A 16,457-nucleotide genomic window follows, 5' to 3' on the forward strand; every position below is an offset into this window, starting at 1 on the left:
TCAGTTCTACTCCACTCTAATCTACATTGTTCCACTCTATCACTCCACTCTATGCCACTCTAATCTATGCCACTCCCCTATACGCCACTTCACTCCACTTTATGCTACTCCATTCTATGCCACTCCACCCTGTCACTCTCTGCTATGCCCCTCTACTCCACTCCACTCCACTCTACTCTATGCCACTTCCCTTCATTCCTCTCTACGCCACCCTACTTCATAGAATGCCACTTTATGTGACTCTATGCCACTCTGCTCTACATCACTCTAGAATACTCAACTGAACTCTACTCTATACAATTCCACTCTACTTTACTCCTCTCCACTCTATGCCTCTCCACTCTATGCTTCTCTACTCCAGTCTACTGTACGCCACTTTATTTTATCCCATTCTACTCTACGCCACTGTACACCACTCAACTCTATGCCACTCTACTCCGTTGCACCCCTCTCTACTCTACGCTACTCTACTCCATGCTACTATACTCCACTCTAAGCCACTGTACTCTCCACCACTAAGCTCTATTCCACTCTACTATATGCCACTCCATGCCACTCTAATCCACCCCACAGAATGCCACTCTACTCTATGCCACTCCACTCAACTCCATGACATTCCACACTTTTGCACTCTACCCTACTCTGTGCCTCTCCATTCCACTCCATGCTACTCCAGTCTATCCCACTACGCTCTACTCTAGTTCACTCTATGCCACTCCACTTTACTCTCTCCCACTCTACTCTATACTACTTCATTCCATGCCACTTCACTGTACTCCACTCCACTCCATCTCATACAATATCACTCAATGGCACTACATGCGCTCTACTCTATGCCACTCTACTGCACACTACTCTATGCTGTGCCACTCTACACTACTCTCCTGTAGGCCTTTCTACTCTATGCCACTTTTTTCTCTGCTCCTCTCTACACCACAGTGTCACTCCATGCAACGCGACTGTATGCTACTCAACTCCACAACACTCTACTTCATGCAGTCCGACTCCACTCCTCCTAATTCTTTGCCACCCCTCTCCATGACACACTGTTCTCTGACTCTATGCCATTCCATGCCACTTCACTCTACACCACACTATGCCACTCTACACCACACTACTTTACTCTATGCTACTCTATGCCATTCTATGCAACCTCACTCCTCTCTACCCCACTCTGCTCTATGCCACTCCATTCCTCACAATGCTATTCAACGCCATGCCAAGGCACACCACTTCATTATATTCCACTGTATTCTATGACACATTACGTCACTCTACTCTTTGCACTTCAATCTACTCCCTTCTATGACCCTCCATTCATCACCACTCCATTGTTTGCTAGTCAAGTTTACGCCACTTCATTCCACACAATGCAACTCTAAAGCAGTATGCACCAAGCAGCTGAATGTGTCTGAAGAGACACCCAGAAAAGAAAAAAACAACAATATGTGGGGGCCTGTTCCGAACCCCTCCTGGCCTGGAGGAGTTTGGTCAGCCGTGGATTAAGTTTTTGCAGTGTTCACTTCCCCAACCCCAGCACTCATAGAACACTTGAGACTTGCAGGGCAGAGTGGTGGATCTTGTTAAGAAGTCTGGGCTTCTTGGTTTATGGGGAGTCTTGTCACTGGAAGCAGAGAGGTAAATATTTGCTGTGATCTGCTACTCAAAGAAAAGACCCTGATCTAACTTGAAAAGATGGGTTTTAAACAAACGCTAAATCTATCCACTCCACGGACACTGTGACCTGTTTTAAGCCTATCAGAGCCACACCAGGGTAGTCTTTTCAGAGCCCAAGTAGCTCGCCGTGATCGTATAGTGGTTAGTACTCTGCGTTGTGGCCGCAGCAACCTCGGTTCGAATCCGAGTCACGGCATTGCAGGTGGAAATGTCACGGCAGTTGGGCAGCATTTTTATTCTCACTTCTTAATATTTACATGAGTTAAGAGCTTGAACCTAATTTCAACGGTGAAATTAAATGTCTTTGAAGAACGCGTTAACAATGTTATTATTTATTTCACCTTTCTGCGCTTTTACGTTTGTGGCGGTCCTGATGTGAAATGTATAAGCTACAGTTTGGTTTCACGGCACCCGGTCAGCAAGAGGGATGGATGTCTGTGTCTCCTGTACCTGCAGCGCCGAGGCTCCTGTACTGACGCGGAGTAGCTTTCAATGTTGAAAGGGATCCTGCTAGTCAAATATCAGTTTTTGCAGCAATTCAGGCCGCGAAGAAAAAAGGTCTAAAAATAAATATTTGTATAGAAAGTAAGACTGAGCTCCCAAGGGTCTGAAAGAAAGAGGCGACGGAGAAGGACACTGAGAGGCGCACTCACCCAATCAGCGTTTGGCTTCATCATCCCGCACCCGACAGATCATCGGGCAGCTAGAGGGAAAGTTTTAAAACTTAAGCCAAGTTTATTAGTCGTGGTCGAATCGTGAATTACACAATTACGCTCCTTTGTGGAATTTGGAGTAATGTGGGGAAAGACATCTACCCAAGAGCGGAGGAAAAGAGCGCGAGCAGCGGCTGTTGTGCCAGTTTTGTTGCATTTAGAGCGATTTTCTTATGCAAAGTGTATATCAGGTTCCTTTCGGATCTGAGCGTGTATTTTGCACCAGGAACATAGCCTTGTGTAATTCTGTACAACCTTGCATAATGTTGCTGTAATTTCGCGTAATTACACTGCAGTGAGTTACACTGGTTACGCCCATCCCTACATTTGACTCATGTTTAACAGAGAGGTCTGTCCATCCATTGATCCATTCATCTGTCCATCCATCTTTTTGCCTGTGTGCCTGCTTATCTTTCTGCTCACCTACCTGTGCGTGACTGTGAACCTGTCTAACAGAGTGTTGATGCCTGGCTGTATGCTTTGTTAACACTATAACGCTCATAGGGACATTGAGGAGGACATCTTGGCGCTATGTTTTTTTTTGGTATGAAGCAACCGTTTTCAAATCCTGACAGTCCACACAAAGTTGATCATATGTGATCCCATTTTCGTACCAACAGCTGCTTCTCTATATACTTATCGGTCCACGTCTATTACTACATGTGCTTTCTATTTACCTTTCTATTTCAATCTGGGTATCTGCCTTACTGCCTATTTCTGCCCATCTCTGTTTATGTTAACACTTTAAAGCCTACATGCTGACTACCAAGGTCTTTGTGGCGTGGTTCTTTCTAAAGCAGGCTCGTGTGATTTACAGCGGTTTCTGTGAAGCTGATTATATCTCATCCATGATTTACTAACAGCTACATACCTGCCTTTCTGTCTACAAACCTGTACAGATGCATCGGTGCATGTGGCTTATTTATGACGATCTGTTTAACCTTCTATCCGTCCTTCTATCTGTGCAACTGTCTTACAGTTCCCCCTCTTTTATGTTGTTACAACACTATTTGTTAAACAAACCTTCACAGTCAGAAGGGCTTCCAGGCGCTGTTATTTATAAAAAAAAACTGCAAAGAACACCAGTTTATGCAATGTTGATGACATTTACTTCACCCCTTTATTGTTGCATTAATGGGTTTTCAAGTCACAAAACGGGTCCCTGATGAAGCCCAAGTGGACTTCTGAGCTGCTGTAGCTCTGTGGGGTCTCCAGCTCTCCTAGGGCCTCAGATCTACCACTACAACACCAGCCTTACCCTAAGTTGTGCAGCAGATTTTTAATTTTTTTTATTTATTGGTATTTCAGATGGTACATATTATTCACAGGATTCTAACAGGTTGCAGAGCTGTATGAATCTCCTTTCCATGACAACTTTTGAACAGTTACCCATTACTGCTATTATATTATGTTACCACCACGCTGAGGGCTGTTCCTTGCATAAATCTGTAAGCAGGCTTGTGATCTGTAGTGTGGGCCTTATGTGGGTCTCCGGTTCAGTGCTGTATGCCCATGGAGCAGGGTGCTCGGTTCCCACCATTTCCAGCTCTGGCACGTCAGGTACTCATCATCTCTTATTACAACAAATAACAAGCAGGCCAAACAACTTGCCCAGAAACCGAGACCTAACTACGCATCGTGTGAGTGTGTCTACAGCTGTATGGGGCCCAGCCGGGGGGGGGGGAAGGGACCCAGGGGAACCCTCCCCAGTGTATGATCTTCCAGGGAGGTCTAGGAGAGGTGTGTTTGTCGTGCTCCTAACTCCGCAAGTTAAGAGGCCCATCTGCATCGTCATCATAGTCATGTCAGGAGTGTTCCATGCTCCCGCCACCTCTGCCCATAGGGGAGCTATCTGTCTGTTCCTCAGCCCTCTCATTTCTTCCCTCTGAAGTGCCCTTTCTTCTGCCTTGCCAAGGAAGTGATGTCTGCTTATAGCACGTGTCCTACTTTTATAATGTTTTCAGGGCACTTCGCCCACTTCATATCTAGCCAAAATCCTTTAGCACTGGGAGACCACGTGTCTGCTGAATATCTTACCTCCACCATTGGGGGTATAAAAGGTGTACTTTGGCTCTGTTGTAAATTATTATATAGGGCTCAATTTGGTTGGGTTGTGAATTGCTGTCAAGCTCTAAATCTCAGAATTCTCTTAGTCACACCTTTTTATGTCTTGCGTACACAGTGAATGTGCTGTGAGACATATTGTTTAGAATTCAGTGGGCTTACCACACGCCCATAGCTTACTTACCATTAATTGTTTTCTATGTCACTCACATTTGCAATATTTCGATTGCTTAGCTCCCATAGACTGAATCTTCCTTTCTTGTGTTCATTCCTCCATGGAGGATGGACCAAGTACATGTGTTCTTTTCGTCTTTCTACAGTACGCTATTTTTTATATTTTAAAAGTGTTTTCGTATCATTCTTGGATGTGCAATGTGCTTTCCAACATTCATGACAAGCATACAGCTTATTTTTCACCCTAAACGCCGTCTCTATTGACACTTTAGTTACTTTCTCACACTGTATTCCTCTGCATGACTATACTCTACTCCCCTCAGTGCCACTGTACTCTACACTGTGCAACTCTATACCACTCCACTCTACTCAGTTCTACTCCACTCTAATCTACATTGTTCCACTCTATCACTCCACTCTATGCCACTCTAATCTATGCCACTCCACTATACGCCACTTCACTCCACTTTATGCTACTCCATTCTATGCCACTCCACCCTGTCACTCTCTGCTATGCCCCTCTACTCCACTCCACTCTACTCTATGCCACTTCCCTTCATTCCTCTCTACGCCACCCTACTTCATAGAATGCCACTTTATGTGACTCTATGCCACTCTGCTCTACATCACTCTAGAATACTCAACTGAACTCTACTCTACACAATTCCACTCTACTTTACTCCTCTCCACTCTATGCCTCTCCACTCTATGCTACTCTACTCCAGTCTACTGTACGCCACTTTATTTTATCCCATTCTACTCTACGCCACTGTACACCACTCAACTCTATGCCACTCTACTCCGTTGCACCCCTCTCTACTCTACGCTACTCTACTCCATGCTACTATACTCCACTCTAAGCCACTGTACTCTCCACCACTAAGCTCTATTCCACTCTACTATATGCCACTCCATGCCACTCTAATCCACCCCACAGAATGCCACTCTACTCTATGCCACTCCACTCAACTCCATGCCATTCCACACTTTTGCACTCTACCCTACTCTGTGCCTCTCCATTCCACTCCATGCCACTCCACTCTATCCCACTACGCTCTACTCTAGTTCACTCTATGCCACTCCACTTTACTCTCTCCCACTCTACTCTATACTACTTCATTCCATGCCACTTCACTGTACTCCACTCCACTCCATCTCACACAATATCACTCAATGGCACTACATGCGCTCTACTCTATGCCACTCTACTGCACACTACTCTATGCTGTGCCACTCTACACTACTCTCCTGTAGGCCTTTCTACTCTATGCCACTTTTTACTCTGCTCCTCTCTACACCACAGTGTCACTCCATGCAACGCGACTGTATGCTACTCAACTCCACAACACTCTACTTCATGCAGTCCGACTCCACTCCTCCTAATTCTTTGCCACCCCTCTCCATGACACACTGTTCTCTGACTCTATGTCATTCCATGCCACTTCACTCTACACCACACTATGCCACTCTACACCACACTACTTTACTCTATGCTACTCTATGCCATTCTATGCAACCTCACTCCTCTCTACCCCACTCTGCTCTATGCCACTCCATTCCTCACAATGCTATTCAACGCCATGCCAAGGCACACCACTTCATTATATTCCACTGTATTCTATGACACATTACGTCACTCTACTCTTTGCACTTCAATCTACTCCCTTCTATGACCCTCCATTCATCACCACTCCATTGTTTGCTAGTCAAGTTTACGCCACTTCATTCCACACAATGCAACTCTAAAGCAGTATGCACCAAGCAGCTGAATGTGTCTGAAGAGACACCCAGAAAAGAAAAAAACAACAATATGTGGGGGCCTGTTCCGAGCCCCTCCTGGCCTGGAGGAGTTTGGTCGGCCGTGGATTAAGTTTTTGCAGTGTTCACTTCCCCGACCCCAGCACTCATAGAACACTTGAGACTTGCAGGGCAGAGTGGTGGATCTTGTTAAGAAGTCTGGGCTTCTTGGTTTATGGGGAGTCTTGTCACTGGAAGCAGAGAGGTAAGTATTTGCTGTGATCTGCTACTCAAAGAAAAGACCCTGATCTAACTTGAAAAGATGGGTTTTAAACAAACGCTAAATCTATCCACTCCACGGACACTGTGACCTTTTTTAAGCCTATCAGAGCCACACCAGGGTAGTCTTTTCAGAGCCCAAGTAGCTTGCCGTGATCGTATAGTGGCTCGTACTCTGCGTTGTGGCCGCAGCAACCTCGGTTCGAATCCGAGTCACGGCATTGCGGGTGGAAATGTCACGGCAGTTAGGCAGCATTTTTATTCTCACTTCTTAATATTTACATGAGTTAAGAGCTTGAACCTAATTTCAACGGTGAAATTAAATGTCTTTGAAGAACGCGTTAACAATGTTATTATTTATTTCCCCTTTCTGCGCTTTTACGTGTGTGGCGGTCCTGATGTGAAAAGTATGAGCTACAGTTTGGTTTCACGGGACCCGGTCAGCAAGAGGGATGGATGTCTGTGTCTCCTGTACCTGCACCGCCGAGGCTCCTGTACTGACGCGGAGTAGCTTTCAATGTTGAAAGGGATCCTGCTAGTCAAATATCAGTTTTTGCAGCAATTCAGGCCGCGAAGAAAAAAGGTCTAAAAATAAATATTTGTATAGAAAGTAAGACTGAGCTCCCAAGGGTCTGAAAGAAAGAGGCGACGGAGAAGGACACTGAGAGGCGCGCTCACCCAATCAGCGTTTGGCTTCATTATCCCGCACCCGACGGATCACCGGGCAGCTAGAGGGAAAGTTTTCAAACTTAAGCCAAGTTTATTAGTCGTGGTCGAATCGTGAATTACACAATTACGCTCCTTTGTGGAATTTGGAGTAATGTGGGGAAAGACATCTACCCAAGAGCGGAGGAAAAGAGCGCGAGCAGCGGCTGTTGTGCCAGTTCTGTTGCATTTAGAGCGATTTTCTTGTGCAAAGTGTATATCAGGTTCCTTTCGGATCTGAGCGTGTATTTTGCACCAGGAAAATAGCCTTGTGTAATTCTGTACAACCTTGCATAATGTTGCTGTAATTTCGCGTAATTACACTGCAGTGAGTTACACTGGTTACGCCCATCCCTACATTTGACTCATGTTTAACAGAGAGGTCCGTCCATCTATTGATCCATTCATCTGTCCATCCATCTTTTTGCCTGTGTGCCTGCTTATCTATCTGCCCACCTACCTGTGCGTGACTGTGAACCTGTCTAACAGAGTGTTGATGCCTGGCTGTATGCTTTGTTAACACTATAACGCTCATAGGGACATTGAGGAGGACATCTTGGCGCTATGGTTTTTTTTGGTATGAAGCAACCGTTTTCAAATCCTGACAGTCCACACAAAGTTGATCATATGTGATCCCATTTTCGTACCAACAGCTGCTTCTCTATATACTTATCGGTCCACGTCTATTACTACATGTGCTTTCTATTTACTTTCTATTTCAATCTGGGTATCTGCCTTACTGCCTATTTCTGCCCATCTCTGTTTATGTTAACACTTTAAAGCCTACATGCTGACTACCAAGGTCTTTGTGGCGTGGTTATTTCTAAAGCAGGCGCGTGTGATTTACAGCGGTTTCTGTGAAGCTGATTATATCTCATCCATGATTTACTAACAGCTACATACCTGCCTTTCTGTCTACAAACCTGTACAGATGCATCGGTGCATGTGGCTTATTTATGACGATCTGTTTAACCTTCTATCCGTCCTTCTATCTGTGCAACTGTCTTACAGTTCTGGCTCTTTTATGTTGTTACAACACTGTTTGTTAAACAAACCTTCATAGTCAGAAGGGCTTCCAGGCGCTGTTATTTATTAAAAAAACTGCAAAGAACACCAGTTTATGCAATGTTGATGACATTTACTTCACCCCTTTATTGTTGCATTAATGGGTTTTCAAGTCACAAAACGGGTCCCTGATGAAGCCTAAGTGGACTTCTGAGCTGCTGTAGCTCTGTGGGGTCTCCAGCTCTCCTAGGGCCTCAGATCTACCACTACAACACCAGCCTTACCCTAAGTTGTGCAGCAGATTTTTAATTTTTTTTATTTATTGGTATTTCAGATGGTACATATTATTCACAGGATTGTAATAGGTTGCAGAGCTGTATGAATCTCCTTTCCATGACAACTTTTGAACAGTACCCATTACTGCTATTATATTATGTTACCACCACGCTGAGGGCTGTTCCTTGCATAAATCTGTAAGCAGGCTTGTGATCTGTGGTGTGGGCCTCCTGTGGGTCTCCGGTTCAGCGCTGTATGCCCATGGAGCAGGGTGGTCGGTTGCCACCATTTCCAGCTCTGGCACGTCAGGTACTCATCATCTCTTATTACAACAAATAACAAGCAAGCCAAACAACTTGCCCAGAACCGAGACCTAACTACGCATCGTGTGAGTGTGTCTACAGCTGTATGGGGCCCAGCCGGGGGGGGGGAGGGACCCAGGGGAACCCTCCCCAGTGTATGATCTTCCAGGGAGGTCTAGGAGAGGTGTGTTTGTCGTGCTCCTAACTCCGCAAGTTAAGAGGCCCATCTGCATCGTCATCATAGTCATGTCAGGAGTGTTCCATGCTCCCGCCACCTCTGCCCATAGGGGAGCTATCTGTCTGTTCCTCAGCCCTCTCATTTCTTCCCTCTGAAGTGCCCTTTCTTCTGCCTTGCCAAGGAAGTGATGTCTGCTTATAGCACGTGTCCTACTTTTATAATGTTTTCAGGGCACTTCGCCCACTTCATATCTAGCCAAAATCCTTTAGCACTGGGAGACCACGTGTCTACTGAATATCTTACCTCCACCATTGGGGGTATAAAAGGTGTACTTTGGCTCTGTTGTAAATTATTATATAGGGCTCAATTTGGTTGGGTTGTGAATTGCTGTCAAGCTCTAAATCTCAGAATTCTCTTAGTCACACCTTTTTATGTCTTGCGTACACAGTGAATCTGCTGTGAGACATATTGTTTAGAATTCAGTGGGCTTACCACACGCCCATAGCTTACTTACCATTAATTGTTTTCTATGTCACTCACATTTGCAATATTTCGATTGCTTAGCTCCCATAGACTGAATCTTCCTTTCTTGTGTTCATTCCTCCATGGAGGATGGACCAAGTACATGTGTTCTTTTCGTCTTTCTACAGTACGCTATTTTTTATATTTTAAAAGTGTTTTCGTATCATTCTTGGATGTGCAATGTGCTTTCCAACATTCATGACAAGCATACAGCTTATTTTTCACCCTAAACGCCGTCTCTATTGACACTTTAGTTACTTTCTCACACTGTATTCCTCTGCATGACTATACTCTACTCCCCTCAGTGCCACTGTACTCTACACTGTGCAACTCTATACCACTCCACTCTACTCAGTTCTACTCCACTCTAATCTACATTGTTCCACTCTATCACTCCACTCTATGCCACTCTAATCTATGCCACTCCACTATACGCCACTTCACTCCACTTTATGCTACTCCATTCTATGCCACTCCACCCTGTCACTCTCTGCTATGCCCCTCTACTCCACTCCACTCTACTCTATGCCACTTCCCTTCATTCCTCTCTACGCCACCCTACTTCATAGAATGCCACTTTATGTGACTCTATGCCACTCTGCTCTACATCACTCTAGAATACTCAAGTGAACTCTACTCTACACAATTCCACTCTACTTTACTCCTCTCCACTCTATGCCTCTCCACTCTATGCTACTCTACTCCAGTCTACTGTACGCCACTTTATTTTATCCCATTCTACTCTACGCCACTGTACACCACTCAACTCTATGCCACTCTACTCCGTTGCACCCCTCTCTACTCTACGCTACTCTACTCCATGCTACTATACTCCACTCTAAGCCACTGTACTCTCCACCACTAAGCTCTATTCCACTCTACTCTATGCCACTCCATGCCACTCTAATCCACCCCACAGAATGCCACTCTACTCTATGCCACTCCACTCAACTCCATGCCATTCCACACTTTTGCACTCTACCCTACTCTGTGCCTCTCCATTCCACTCCATGCCACTCCACTCTATCCCACTACGCTCTACTCTAGTTCACTCTATGCCACTCCACTTTACTCTCTCCCACTCTACTCTATACTACTTCATTCCATGCCACTTCACTGTACTCCACTCCACTCCATGTCACACAATATCACTCAATGGCACTACATGCGCTCTACTCTATGCCACTCTACTGCACACTACTCTATGCTGTGCCACTCTACACTACTCTCCTGTAGGCCTTTCTACTCTATGCCACTTTTTACTCTGCTCCTCTCTACACCACAGTGTCACTCCATGCAACGCGACTGTATGCTACTCAATTCCACAAGACTCTACTTCATGCAGTCCGACTCCACTCCTCCTAATTCTTTGCCACCCCTCTCCATGACACACTGTTCTCTGACTCTATGTCATTCCATGCCACTTCACTCTACACCACACTATGCCACTCTACACCACACTACTTTACTCTATGCTACTCTATGCCATTCTATGCAACCTCACTCCTCTCTACCCCACTCTGCTCTATGCCACTCCATTCCTCACAATGCTATTCAACGCCATCCCAAGGCACACCACTTCATTATATTCCACTGTATTCTATGACACATTACGTCACTCTACTCTTTGCACTTCAATCTACTCCCTTCTATGACCCTCCATTCATCACCACTCCATTGTTTGCTAGTCAAGTTTACGCCACTTCATTCCACACAATGCAACTCTAAAGCAGTATGCACCAAGCAGCTGAATGTGTCTGAAGAGACACCCAGAAAAGAAAAAAACAACAATATGTGGGGGCCTGTTCCGAGCCCCTCCTGGCCTGGAGGAGTTTGGTCGGCCGTGGATTAAGTTTTTGCAGTGTTCACTTCCCCGACCCCAGCACTCATATAACACTTGAGACTTGCAGGGTAGAGTGGTGGATCTTGTTAAGAAGTCTGGGCTTCTTGGTTTATGGGGAGTCTTGTCACTGGAAGCAGAGAGGTAAATATTTGCTGTGATCTGCTACTCAAAGAAAAGACCTTGATCTAACTTGAAAAGATGGGTTTTAAACAAACGCTAAATCTATCCACTCCACGGACACTGTGACCTTTTTTAAGCCTATCAGAGCCACACCAGGACAGTCTTTTCAGAGCCCAAGTAGCTCGCCGTGATCGTATAGTGGTTAGTACTCTGCGTTGTGGCCGCAGCAACCTCGGTTCAAATCTGAGTCACGGCATTGCGGGTGGCAATGTCACGGCAGTTGGGCAGCATTTTTATTCTCACTTCTTAATATTTACGTGAGTTAAGAGCTTGAACCTAATTTCAACGGTGAAATTAAATGTCTTTGAAGAACGCGTTAACAATGTTATTATTTATTTCACCTTTCTGCGCTTTTACGTTTGTGGCGGTCCTGATGTGAAAAGTATGAGCTACAGTTTGGTTTCACGGGACCCGGTCAGCAAGAGGGATGGATGTCTGTGTCTCCTGTACCTGCAGCGCCGAGGCTCCTGTACTGACGCGGAGTAGCTTTCAATGTTGAAAGGGATCCTGCTAGTCAATGTAGGAAAGTACCATCTTGCCTGGCATGTTACCCCCATTTTTCACTGTATATATGTTGTTTTAGTTGTATGTGTCACTGGGACCCTGGTAACCCAGGGCCCCAGTGCTCATAAGTGTGCCTGAATGTGTTACCTGTGTAGTGACTAACTGTCTCACTGAGGCTCTGCTAATCAGAACCTCAGTGGTTATGCTCTCTCATTTCTGTCCAAATTGTCACTAACAGGCTAGTGACCATTTTTACCAATTTACATTGGCTTACTGGAACACCCTTATAATTCCCTAGTATATGGTACTGAGGTACCCAGGGTATTGGGGTTCCAGGAGATCCCTATGGGCTGCAGCATTTCTTTTGCCACCCATAGGGAGCTCTGACAATTCTTACACAGGCCTGCCACTGCAGCCTGAGTGAAATAACGTCCACGTTATTTCACAGCCATTTTACACTGCACTTAAGTAACTTATAAGTCACCTAAATGTCTAACCTTTACCTGGTAAAGGTTAGGTGCAAAGTTACTTAGTGTGAGGGCACCCTGGCACTAGCCAAGGTGCCCCCACATTGTTCAGAGCCAATTCCCTGAACTTTGTGAGTGCGGGGACACCATTACACGCGTGCACTACATATAGGTCACTACCTATATGTAGCTTCACCATGGTAACTCCGAATATGGCCATGTAACATGTCTATGATCATGGAATTGCCCCCTCTATACCATCCTGGCATAGTTGGCACAATCCCATGATCCCAGTGGTCTGTAGCACAGACCCTGGTACTGCCAAACTGCCCTTCCTGGGGTTTCACTGCAGCTGCTGCTGCTGCCAACCCCTCAGACAGGCAGCTGCCCTCCTGGGGTCCAGCCAGGCCTGGCCCAGGATGGCAGAACAAAGAACTTCCTCTGAGAGAGGGTGTGACACCCTCTCCCTTTGGAAAATGGTGTGAAGGCAGGGGAGGAGTAGCCTCCCCCAGCCTCTGGAAATGCTTTGTTGGGCACAGATGTGCCCAATTCTGCATAAGCCAGTCTACACCGGTTCAGGGACCCCTTAGCCCCTGCTCTGGCGCGAAACTGGACAAAGGAAAGGGGAGTGACCACTCCCCTGACCTGCACCTCCCCTGGGAGGTGTCCAGAGCTCCTCCAGTGTGCTCCAGACCTCTGCCATCTTGGAAACAGATGTGCTGCTGGCACACTGGACTGCTCTGAGTGGCCAGTGCCACCAGGTGACGTCAGAGACTCCTGCTGATAGGCTCCTTCAGGTGTTAGTAGCCTTTCCTCTCTCCTAGGTAGCCAAACCCTCTTTTCTGGCTATTTAGGGTCTCTGTCTCTGGGGAAACTCTAGATAACGAATGCATGAGCTCAGCCGAGTTCCTCTGCATCTCCCTCTTCACCTTCTGATAAGGAAACGACCGCTGACCGCGCTGGAAGCCTGCAAACCTGCAACAAAGTAGCAAAGACGACTACTGCAACTCTGTAACGCTGATCCTGCCGCCTTCTCGACTGTTTTCCTGCTTGTGCATGCTGTGGGGGTAGCCTGCCTCCTCTCTGCACCAGAAGCTCCGAAGAAATCTCCCGTGGGTCGACGGAATCTTCCCCCTGCAACTGCAGGCACCAAAAAGCTGCATTACCGGTCCCTTGGGTCTCCTCTCAGCACGACGAGCAAGGTCCCTCGAATCCAGCGATGCTGTCCAAGTGACCCCCACAGTCCAGTGACTCTTCAGCCCAAGTTTGGTGGAGGTAAGTCCTTGCCTCACCTCGCTGGGCTGCATTGCTGGGAACGCGACTTTGCAGCTACTCCGGCCCCTGTGCACTTCCGGTGGAAATCCTTTGTGCACAGCCAAGCCTGGGTCCACGGCACTCTAACCTGCATTGCACGACTTTCTAAGTTGGTCTCCGGCGACGTGGGACTCCTTTGTGCAACTTCGGTGAGCAGTGTTTCACGCATCCTTGTAGTGCCTGTTTCTGGCACTTCTCCAGGTGCTACCTGCTTCAGTGAGGGCTCTTTGTCTTGCTCGAATTCCCCTCTCTCTTCAGGTCCAATTTGCGACCTCCTGGTCCCTCCTGGGCCCCAGCAGCATCCAAAAATGCCAAACGCACAATTTGAGAGTAGCAAGGCTTGTTGGCGTCCTTCCGGCGAGAAAACACTTCTGCACGACTCTCCAAGGCAAGGAGGATTCGTCCACCAAAGGGGAAGTCTCTAGCCCTTTTCGTTCCTGCAGAAACCTCAGCTTCTTCTGTCCAGTCGAAGCTTCTTTGCACCCGCAGCTGGCATTTCCTGGGCATCTGCCCATCTACGACTTGCTTGTGACTTTTGGACTTGGTCCCCTTGTTCCACAGGTACCCTAGATTGGAAATCCACAGTTGTTGCATTGCTGGTTTGTGTCTTTCCTGCATTATTCCTCTAACACGACTATTTTGTCCTTAGGGGAACTTTAGTGCACTTTGCACTCACTTTTCAGGGTCTTGGGGAGGGTTATTTTTCTAACTCTCACTATTTTCTAATAGTCCCAGCGACCCTCTACAAGGTCACATAGGTTTGGGGTCCATTCGTGGTTCGCATTCCACTTTTGGAGTATATGGTTTGTGTTGCCCCTATCCCTATGTTTCCCCATTGCATCCTATTGTAACTATACATTGTTTGCACTGTTTTCTAAGACTATACTGCATATTTTTGCTATTGTGTATATATATCTTGTGTATATTTCCTATCCTCTCACTGAGGGTACACTCTAAGATACTTTGGCATATTGTCATAAAAATAAAGTACCTTTATTTTTAGTATAACTGTGTATTGTGTTTTCTTATGATATCGTGCATATGACACTAAGTGGTACTGTAGTAGCTTCACACGTCTCCTAGTTCAGCCTAAGCTGCTCTGCTAAGCTACCATTATCTATCAGCCTAAGCTGCTAGACACCCTATACACTAATAAGGGATAACTGGGCCTGGTGCAAGGTGCAAGTACCCCTTGGTACTCACTACAAGCCAGTCCAGCCTCCTACATTGGTTGTGCAGTGGTGGGATAAGTGCTTGAGACTACTTACCACTCTTGTCATTGTACTTTTCATAAGAGAAAAATATACAAAACAAGGTCAGTGTATATACACATAGCCAAAAAGTTTTGCATTTCCTCTTTTCACTCTTTTCTAAGTGCTGAAAAGTACTCCTAAACTTTCAAAAAGTTCTTAAAAGTTTTAAAAGTTTTTTTTTCTGTCTTTCCAAAAAGTTCTGAAAACGTTTGTCTCTTTCTCTATCACTTTAACTCTCTCTAAAAAATGTCTGGCACAGGCCAAAGTGTTGATCTGTCCAAACTTGCATATGACAACCTTAGCTGGAAAAGAGCAAGGAGTCTCTGTATAGAGAGAGGTTTGAGTGTAGGGAAGAATCCTGCCTTGGAACTGTTAATTAACATGCTTAGAGAACAGGATAAGGCCAGAGGTGACCCATCTGTTGAAAAAGTACCTAATAGTTCCCAATCTGATTCAGGGACTCCCCCAGGAAATGATTCAGGAAAGAAACTTCCTAGCCTGCCCATTACTAGACAATCTAGCATAGATGGTAATGATGATGAGCCACACCAAAGAAATAGTGTTGTCTCACATCATAGCAAAAGCATTTATTCTCACCATACTGGTAGTAATGTTTCTGTAAACCAAGCTGTTAAGTTGGCTTCTGTAAGGGACAGGTCTCCTTCTGTTCATTCCCATCATAGCTCTGTTTCTAGAAATGTCCCTCCCACCAACCCTGATGACAGAATGTTAGAGAGGGAACTCAATAAGTTGAGGGTGGAACAAACCAGACTGAAGCTTAAAAAGCAACATCTGGATTTGGATAGACAGTCTTTTGAATTAGAGAAGGAAAGACAGAAGTAGGGTTTAGATACCCATGGTGGCAGCAGCAGTATTCCCATAGTCATCCTGCAAAAGAGCATGATTCCAGGAATCTGCACAAGATATTTCCCCCTTATAAGGAGGGGGATGACATTAACAAGTGGTTTGCTGCACTTGAGAGGGCCTGTGTTGTACAGGATGTCCCTCAAAGGCAGTGGGCTGCTATCCTATGGCTATCATTTAGTGGAAAAGGTAGGGATAGGCTCCTTACTGTGAAAGAAAATGATGCCAATAATTTCCAAGTTCTTAAGAATGCACTCCTGGATGGTTATGGCTTAACCACTGAACAGTACAGGATAAAGTTCAGAGAGACCAAAAAGGAGTCTTCACAAGACTGGGTTGATTTCATTGACCAGGCAGTGAAGGCCTTGGAGGGGTGGTTACATGGCAGGAAAGTTACTGA

The 16,457-nt window shown here is 45.9% G+C and overlaps 1 non-coding gene across 1 annotated transcript; it reads left to right on the forward strand.

Annotated features, from left to right (window-relative positions):
- Positions 1 to 1,801: 1,801 nt before the first annotated feature.
- Positions 1,802 to 1,873, forward strand: TRNAH-GUG (transfer RNA histidin (anticodon GUG)). The gene has a single exon. It is a non-coding gene; the product is annotated as a tRNA-His (tRNA).
- The last annotated feature ends 14,584 nt before the right edge of the window (positions 1,874 to 16,457 follow it).

The sequence above is a fragment of the Pleurodeles waltl genome, chromosome 12 (assembly GCF_031143425.1).
Source record: "Pleurodeles waltl isolate 20211129_DDA chromosome 12, aPleWal1.hap1.20221129, whole genome shotgun sequence".
Classification (NCBI taxonomy): domain Eukaryota; kingdom Metazoa; phylum Chordata; class Amphibia; order Caudata; family Salamandridae; genus Pleurodeles; species Pleurodeles waltl.